At 37.2% G+C, this 9,136-nt stretch overlaps 1 non-coding gene and 1 pseudogene across 1 annotated transcript; both read right to left on the bottom strand.

The window, feature by feature from the left end:
• Window positions 1-4,074: 4,074 nt before the first annotated feature.
• Trnag-gcc (transfer RNA glycine (anticodon GCC)) lies at window positions 4,075-4,145 on the bottom strand. The gene has a single exon. It is a non-coding gene; the product is annotated as a tRNA-Gly (tRNA).
• A 3,182-nt stretch (window positions 4,146-7,327) lies between these two features.
• On the bottom strand, window positions 7,328-8,076 carry LOC127686848 (Ig heavy chain V region IR2-like; annotated as a pseudogene).
• Between the last annotated feature and the right edge of the window lie 1,060 nt (window positions 8,077-9,136).

Raw genomic sequence — 9,136 nt, 5'->3', positions numbered from 1 at the left:
CCAAGAGGAACTCTCAATTCTGAACATCTATGCTCCTAACATAAGGGCACCTACATTCATAAAAGAACCTTTACTAAAGCTCAAAGCATACATTGCACCCCACACAATAATAGTGGGAAACTTCAATACCCCACTGTCAAAAATGGACAAGTCATGGAACAAGTCAAGAAACTAAACAGAGATACAGTGAAACTAACTGAAGTTATGGACCAACTGGATCTAACAGATATTTATAGAACATTCCACCCTAAAGCAAAAGAATATACCTTCTCAGCACCTCATGGTACCTTCTCCAAAATTGACCATAAAATTGGTCACAAAACAGGCCTCAACAGATAAAAAAAATATTGAAATTATTCCATGTATCTTATCAGATCACAACGGCCTAAGGCTGGTCTTAAGCTCAAACAAAAGCAATGGAAAACACACATACACATGGACTTTGAACAATGCTCTTCTCAATGAAAGCTTGGTTAAGGAAGAAATAAAGAAAGGGATTAAAGACTTTTTAGAATTCAATGAAAATGAAGACACATCATACCAAAATTTATGGGACACAATGAAAGCAGTGTGAAGTGGAAAACTCATAGCTCTGTGTGCCTCCAAAAAGAGAACAGAGAAAGCATACACCAACAGCTTGACAGTGCACTTGAAGTCCCTAGAACAAAAGGAAGCCAATATCCCCAAGAGGAGTAGACGGCAGGAAATAAGCAAACTTAGATCCAAAATCAATGAAGCAGAAACAAAAAGAGCTATACAAAGAATCAACAAAACAAGGAGCTGGTTCTTTGAAAAAATCAACTAGATAGATATACCCTTAGCCAGACTAACCAGGGGACACAGAGACAGTATCAAAATTAATAAAATCAGAAATGAAAAGGGAGACATAGCAACAGAAACTGTGGAAATTCAAGAAATCATCAGATCCTACTACAAGAGTTTATACTTAACAAAGATGGAAAACCTGGATGAAATGGACAAATTTCTAGATACATACCAGGTGCCAATGTTAAAACAGGATCAGATAAACCATCTAAATTGTCCCATAAGCCATGAGGAAATAAAAGCAGTCATTAATAGTCTCCCTTCAAAAAAAAATCCCAGGACCAGATGGGTTTAGCAGGGAATTGTAGCAGATCTTCAAAGAAGAGTTAATACCTATACTCTTCACACTTTTCCATGAAATAGAAATTCAAGGAACACTACCCAACTCATTCTATGAAGCCACAATCACACTTATACCTAAACCATACAAAACCAAACAAAGAAGGAGAACTTCAGATCAATCTCCCTCATGAACATTGATGCAAAAATACTGAACAAAATCCTGACCAACCGAATCCAAGAATGCATCAGAACTATAATTCATCACGATCAGGTAGGCTTCATCCCAGGGATGCAGGGATGGTTCAACATACGGAAATCCATCAATGTAATTCACTACATAAACAAACTAAAGGAAAAAAGAAACACATGGTCATTTCATTAGATGCTGAAAAGGCTTTTGACAAAATTCAGCATCCCTTCATGATAAAAGTCTTGGAGAGATCGGGAATCCAAGGCCCATACCTAAACATAGTGAAAGCAATATACTGCAAACTGATAGCCAACATCAAACTAAATGGAGAGAAACTTGAGGCAATCCCACTAAAATCGGGGACCAGACAAGGATTTCTCCCTATCTATTCAATATAGTACTTGAAGTCCTAGCCAGAGCAATCAAGCAGCAAAAAGAGGCAAAATGAATACAAATTGGAAAGGAAGAAGTCAAACTATCACTCTTTGCAGATGATATGATAGTATACTTAAGTAACCCCAAGAATTCCACCAAGGAACTCCAAAAGCTGATAAACAAATTCAGCAAAGTGGCTGGATATAAAATTAACTCAAGCAAATCAGTAGCCTTCCTCTACTCAAAGGATAGACAAGATGAGAAAGAAATTAAGGAAATGACACCCTTTACAATAGTCTCAAATAATATTTCATACCTAGGTGTGACCCTGACAAAGCAAGTGAAGGGTCTATATGACATGAACTTTAAGCCTCTGAAAAAAGAAATCAAAGAAAGTCTCAGAAGATGGAAAGATTTCCCATGTTCATGGATTGGCAGGATCAATATAATAAAAATGCCCATCTTGCCGAAAGCAATCTACAGCTTCAATGCAATCCCCATGAAAATCCCAAATCAATTCTTCATAGATCTAGAAAGAGGAATTCTCAAATTCATCTGGAATAACAAAAAACTCAGGATAGCAAAAACTATTCTCCACAACGAAAGATATTCTGGAGGAAACACCATCCCTGACCTAAAGCTCTACTACAGAGCAATAGTGATTAAAAACTGTTTGGTATTGGTGTGCAGACAGGCAGGAAGATCATTGGAATAGAATTGAGATCTGGAAAAAACCCACACATGTACAGTCACTTGATATTTGACAAAGGAGCTAAAAACAATCCAGTGGGAAAAAGACAGCATTTTTAACAAATGGTGCTGGATCAACTGGAGGTCTGCATGCAGAAAAACGCAAAGCAATCCATTCTTTTCTCCTTGTACAAAGCTCAAGTCCAAGTGGATCAAAGATTTACACATAAAATCAGACACTCTGAAGCTTACAGAGGAGAAAATGGGGACAAACCTTGAATACATGGGCACAGTGGAAAAGTTTCTGAACAGAACACCAATAGTACTCCATTGTGTATATATACCACAGTTTCTGTATCCATTCCTCTGTTGAGGGACATCTGGGATCTTTTCAGCTTCTGGCTATTATAAATAAGACAGCTATGAACATAGTGAAGCATGTGTCCTTATTACATGTAGGAGCACTTTCTGGGTACATGCCCAGGAGTGGTATAGCTGGGTCCACAGGTAGTACTATGTCTAATTTTCTGAGGAATCGCCAAACTGATTTCCAGAGTGGTTTTACAAGCTTGCAATCCCACCAACAATGGAGAAGGGTTTCTCTTTCCCCACTTCCTCTCCAGCATCTGCTGTGCCCTGAGTTTTTCAACTTAGCCTTTCTGACTAGAGTAAGGTGGAATCTTAGTGTTGTTTTGATTTGCATTTCCCTGATAACTAAGGATGCTGAACGTTTCTTTAGGTGCTTTAGAGCCATTTGAGTTTCCTCAGTTGAGAATTCCCTGTTTAGCTCTGTACCCGATTTTTTAATAGGGTTATTTAATTCTCTGGAGACCAACTTCTTGAGTTCTTTGTATACGTTGGATATTAGCCCTCTATCGGATGTAGGGTTGGTAAAAATCTTTTCCCAATTTTTTGGTTGTCGTTTTTTCCTACTGCTATATTCTTTGCCTTACAGAAGCTTTGCAGTTTTATGAGGTCCCATTTGTAGATTCTTGTTCCTAGAGAATAAACCATTCGTGTTCTGTTCAGAAACTTTTCCCCTGTGCCCATGTGTTCAAGGTTTGTCCCCATTTTCTTCTCTGTAAGCTTCTAAAAATGTAAATAGAAACAATAAAAAAATAGAAAAGGGAGACTACCCTGGAGATAGAAAACCTAGGAAAGAGAACAGGAGTCAGAGATGCAAGCATCACCTTAGTGCTTTTTGTTGGGATTTTGTCTAAGCTACACCCCACACCTACCTGGCAATAGAGAGGTATGCCCCACCCCAGAGATCTGGCCCACTATAAGAGGGGCTACTTGCTCCTCCTCTCCCTCTTTGCTCTCCACTCTCCCACATTCTCACCTCTCTGCCCCTGGGGTTCTTCTCCCTTCCACGTGGTCATGGCCGGCCTCCACTCTCTCTCTATTCTCTCTCTCTCTCTCTCTCTCTCTCTCTCTCTCTCTCTCTCTCTCTCTCTCTCTCTCTCTCTCTCTCTGTCTCTCTCTCTCTCCCTCTCTCTCTACCTCTCTCTATCACTAACTCCCATCCCCTACTCTGAATAAACTTTATTCTATACCATGTCTGTGTGTGTGTCGTCCTTCAGGGGCAGAGGTGCCCAGGCAAGGGCCCGCCTGGACACCTTCCCCCACGCCACCTAGCCACACTCAACTAACACCCCTATACCCCATCTTTTAAGCCCTTTCATCTTGGTGCTGAAAGTCCTTTCACTTGGTGCATGGGCCGGGAATCGAACCCGGACCTACCGCGTGGCAGGCAAGAATTCTACCACTGAACCACCCATCCTTTCTTTGTTTTGTGCATTTGGTGTTTTGATTATTATGTGATAGGAGGAATTTCATTTCTGGTCCAGTCTATTTGGAGTTCTGTAGGCTTCTTATATGTTCATGGGCATCTCTTTCTTTAGGTTAGGGAAGTTTTCTCCTATAATTTTGTTGAAGATATTTACTGGTCCCATAAGTTGGAAATCTTTGCTTTGTTCCATCCCTATTATCCTTGGGTTTGGTCTTCTCACTGTCTCTTGGACTTCCTGGATGTTTTTTGTTAGGAGCTTTTGGCTTTTTGCACTTTCTTTGACTGTTTTGTCAATGTTTTCTATGGTATCTTCTGTACCTGAGATTCTTTCTTCTATCTCTTGTATTCTGTTGGTGATGCTTGAAGTTACAACTTTCTCTTGATCTCTTTCTTAAAGTGTCTTTTGTTTTAGAATTCCAATGATTTTATTTCAGTTTCATCTTCTACATAGTATGTATCATAATTTACTATAAATTAATACCCTAAAAAGGTTCACTTGAACATACCGTTTCTCAGTTTACTAATCTGTACACTTAGCTGAGAGAAAGGAGAACACAGTTAAATGAGATAATCTTTAAAATTATTTATGAAGAAATAATAATATTATATTTTATTATATTAAGAATGCTTATTATATATTTGTATATAAGTAAATTTTTATTATATTAATAAATAAAATTAATTTATGAAAATTATCAACAAATAAAAAGCATTGGGAGGAAAGATGTAAAGAAGAAAAAAGAGAGAAGAGGTAAGACATCAAAGATAGAGAAAAATGAAGAGACAAAATTATTACACAACTTAGGGTCGCAAACAATCAGGTTAAACCACCTGTCCTTGATAATATCAAAAGAATCAAAATAATAAGAAAAAGCAGAACTAGAGAATTTGTTTTTGTTTTTTTTTATTCAATATATTCTTTATTTACAATTTAAATTATTTCCCCTTTCCAGGATTTGTTAATTGGTCCACTTTGAGATGAGGGATAACGAGATCCAATGACCCCCTCCAGGCTGTCTTTGAAGTTCTGAAGCAAAGCTTAACTAGTGGGCCAGCTATATTGACATCTAAGAAGTCTTGGCTAAGCTCTGGCCCTATGTTCTAGTGATGCTTCTGTAAGGTTGTACGTCTCTTTCATGTGTTGAAAAGAAGAGTGTTTTTCTGCTCTGCCTGGCCCAGAATTTTCTCCTCCCAGCAGATGCTCTGGGAACTTGCTCTGTCTTGGACCCATTGTTCTGTGTGTCTGATAGCTAATCTATCTCTTTAGAATGAATTCATTTCTTTCTGGCAAATTACAAAAGGAAAGAAACAGAAAATAGAAAGGGAAGAAAGTGGAGGACGATGAAATGGTATTGGACCTGACATAAAGAAAGATAAAAAGGTTGTCAAGCTCACAAACACAGTCAAACTCTTAGGTAATCTACCCCAGGTGTGTGTGTGTGTGCGTGTTTGTGTGTGTACATTCGTATACACCTTACAATATTAGTCTCAGAAAAGACTCTATGTACTTCAGTTTTACACTTATCAGTCAGCATTCTGGGATCCTCTGAAGGTGCCATATATCTCAAAAGACCAGCAAAGCTGGCTTGGGTTGCTGTATTCAAAGCTCAGAAAAAGGATCTGGATACATTTGAAGCAGTCCAATGCTGCCCCCTGGTGGCTAAGATGGGCATTTGCGTCCTGATGACAGTTGCTCTGTTCAGGGAAGTACTATAAGCCATTTAATTCGACCAGTAGATAAAACAATCTTGAATTTGCATTAACAAATAACACTAATGTGATCAAGAATATTTGAAAAAAAGATTTTAGAACTACAATATTCATACCACAACAATTTTGGAGACTACAGCTGTGATAAATTTTTTAAAAAAATATTTCTCAGCAATCTGATCTAGTTCTTATTTTTTCCAGTAAAACAAGGTTTATTTGTTTATATGTGCATAATATACATTAGTTTCTTTGGGGGTAATGGCTGGGATGTTGATGGCCAATCATTTAATAAGAGATGTTAGATTATTGGGTAATTTTCTTCTTGACCAAATACAAACTGGCAAGTGAATTCAGCTTGTTATTTCATTTCATTTTCTTACTGCTTGACTTACAATGCTTGTAAGAATCATGGTTAAGATTTTGCTGAAAGATAAACTTTGTTTCTGCTATAACAGGAAAGATAATCTTTCCTCTAATACAGAAAAAAAAAGGAAAATGGAGCATGATGCATAGAAATGCTCTATACTATTTGTTAAATCTTTATGTAATCTTAAAACTATTTGAAAATAAAATATTTGCCACAATGAAATAAATAAATATTCCCACTGTTTCCTACTGGTGGAGTAATCACTCTGTTTATTCCAGAAATCTTTGAGTCATAAACTCTAACATGTTTGTTTGAGCAGGGTGTCCCATTATCTCTATTGGAAATTGTATACAATTAAATATATATATATATATTTGAATAAAATGATATATATTGCAAATTTCCTTTCTTCTCTTTGTATGTATATGTGATATGTGAGTATGTGCATATGAGGTTTGTTAATGTGTGTGTGTGTGTGTGTGTGTGTGTGTGTGTGTGTGTGTGTGTGCGTCTTTGTATGGTTGCAGATTGCCTAGAAGAGGGCTTTTGTATTTCTCAAGTTGAAAGTACAGGTGAAATGTTGAACATGGGCATAGAAAATCTAACTCAGGGCATCTGAAAGAGGTGAAATCATTCTTAATGCTGAGATACAATTTCAGCCCTATTGACACTTTCTCACTCTGTAATTGAGCTGCCTTCAGTGGTTTGTATTTGATTTTGTAAGCACTAGTTTAAGGGAAGCTTGGGCGTCTATTTCCTGCTTGTTGTTTGTGACATTTCCTGAAGCCTCAGAGTTTGGTTTTTGTGCATACAGCACATTTCTTATACCAATGAATAAACAATAGAGCCTTTGTTAGGAATGATTTCTCTGATAAATATTTATGAGGTTGTTAAATTAATGATAAGCTTTGCTTTTACCTTTCCTGTTATAAAGTAAGATGGCTTAGACAAACCCAGAAAATAAAAGGATTTTCAGAACAGTACAAATAACCATGTGCAAATTGAGAATATGTAGTTGCTTACTTATTCTATGAGTCCACTATCAAAAATTAAAGCACATTATAATCAACCAGTATGATTTGTATTGGAATGAATGAGATGAATCAGCTCAAAAAGGAAAGAGATATTTGTGTTCTCAGAGAGTGACACAGAGCCCACTATAGAAAGGAGAAATGGCATCTAGGGAAAGTGGTCCCACCTCCCCAGATCTCTATAAACAATATCTCCTCTATGGGTTTACACATCCACTGTCCTCCCACTACTGGTTCTGAAAGGTCCTGCAGGAAGGTTTGTGTCTAGGATCATAATGAAGGCTTCTCACTGTGGCTTGTACAGTAATATATGCTGGTATCTTCAGCTCTTAAGTTGTTCATTTGCAGGTAGAGACTACTTTTAGAATCATCTCTTGATATGATGAATCTGCCTTTCACAGACCCCGCATAATGTTTCATAATTATGAGCTTTGTTTCTAATTTGAGCAACCCACTCTAGCCCCTTCTCAGGAGACTGGCGGACCCAATCCATCCAGTAGTCACTAAAAGAGAACCCAGTGGTGGCACAAGAGAGTTTCATGGACCTTCCAGGTGGAACCAAGCCTCCTCCAGACTCCTCCAGCTTCACCTCACACTGGACACCTGAAAACACAGGGAATCTTGTCAGTAAACAGTCAAAATATGCAGTGTCTTGCTCATTTCTGGACACTCACATATTCAGTATCTCTCATTATCTATGAATTACCCTTTAAAATAGCAACAATAAAAACATAGCTCAGTTTCAAGTCCATGATGAATGTTCTGTGTCACTGTTGGTCACTTAAAGGAAAGACGTGGGAGTCCAGAGTTAGGTACCTCTGAGCAAGCTTTATGAACAGGGCTTGTTTTCATGAGCAGAGGGGAACATTATTTGCATGTCCCTGTGCTATATTAGGAGCTCAGTGTGTGGCCCTTAGAGCACTGTAATGCTAGTGCAGATGTTTGAGAAGTAATGCATGATAAAGTGGCATTATAGCATCAAATCATCATTTACTGTCCTGTGCTTGCACCACAGTTGATTTTGTGTATGCCTGAGTCCTGTTTTATTATTTTTTTCCTAACTCTACTAACAGATAAGCAGTGGACACAGGAGAATCTTATTTAACTTATGCATGTGTAACATTAACTGTGTCTCAAAAAAGGAAACAAATAAAAAAATAGAAGAAATTTTGTTTAGTATGTATTTCCAAGTATATATAGTAATATATATTTGCGGCCTCACTGTATTATGTTTTGTAAATGCAAACTCTTGTCCTGTGTTGGCAGAAACATAAAACATATATATATATATATATATATATATATATATATATATATATATATATATATATCTGTGTGTGTGTATCTGTGTGTATCTGTGTGTGTATGTATGTATGCATAGATATTAAATACATGTCTGTGTATTTAATTATATGTGCATCTATTATATATGTGTGTGTAACTATTATATATGGTATGTGTATCTATTATATATGTGTGTGCATTGCATGTGTATATATGTGTATGTGTATATGTACATATGGATGTGTGAGTGTGCATATACACATGAATACACATATGATTTCTGTTTGTCTGCTGTCCTCTACTCTAAGACTCTTATCAATGCCTCAATTCTTTCTCCCTAGACCACCATTTACACTTCTTGCCTTTCTTTTCAGAAAAGGGCAGGCCTCACTTTGATATCAAGAAGTCATGGCATATAAACTTGCAGTGAAGATAAATATTTCCTCTATTATTGAGAGACATGGCAATTCTTTTTGAGTGAGTCCCAAAGACAGATATCAGAGATATTGATCCCACTGGCCACTTCAAGTTATCACTCCCCATTATCCACTGAATTCCTTAAACTCTTCCTCATATTTTATTGTTGGTTT

Source organism: Apodemus sylvaticus, chromosome 6 (genome assembly GCF_947179515.1).
Source record: "Apodemus sylvaticus chromosome 6, mApoSyl1.1, whole genome shotgun sequence".
In the NCBI taxonomy this organism is placed as follows: Eukaryota; Metazoa; Chordata; class Mammalia; order Rodentia; family Muridae; genus Apodemus; species Apodemus sylvaticus.
Note: the sequence above shows the minus strand (reverse complement) of the source record. Positions and strands in the feature narration are given on the sequence as shown.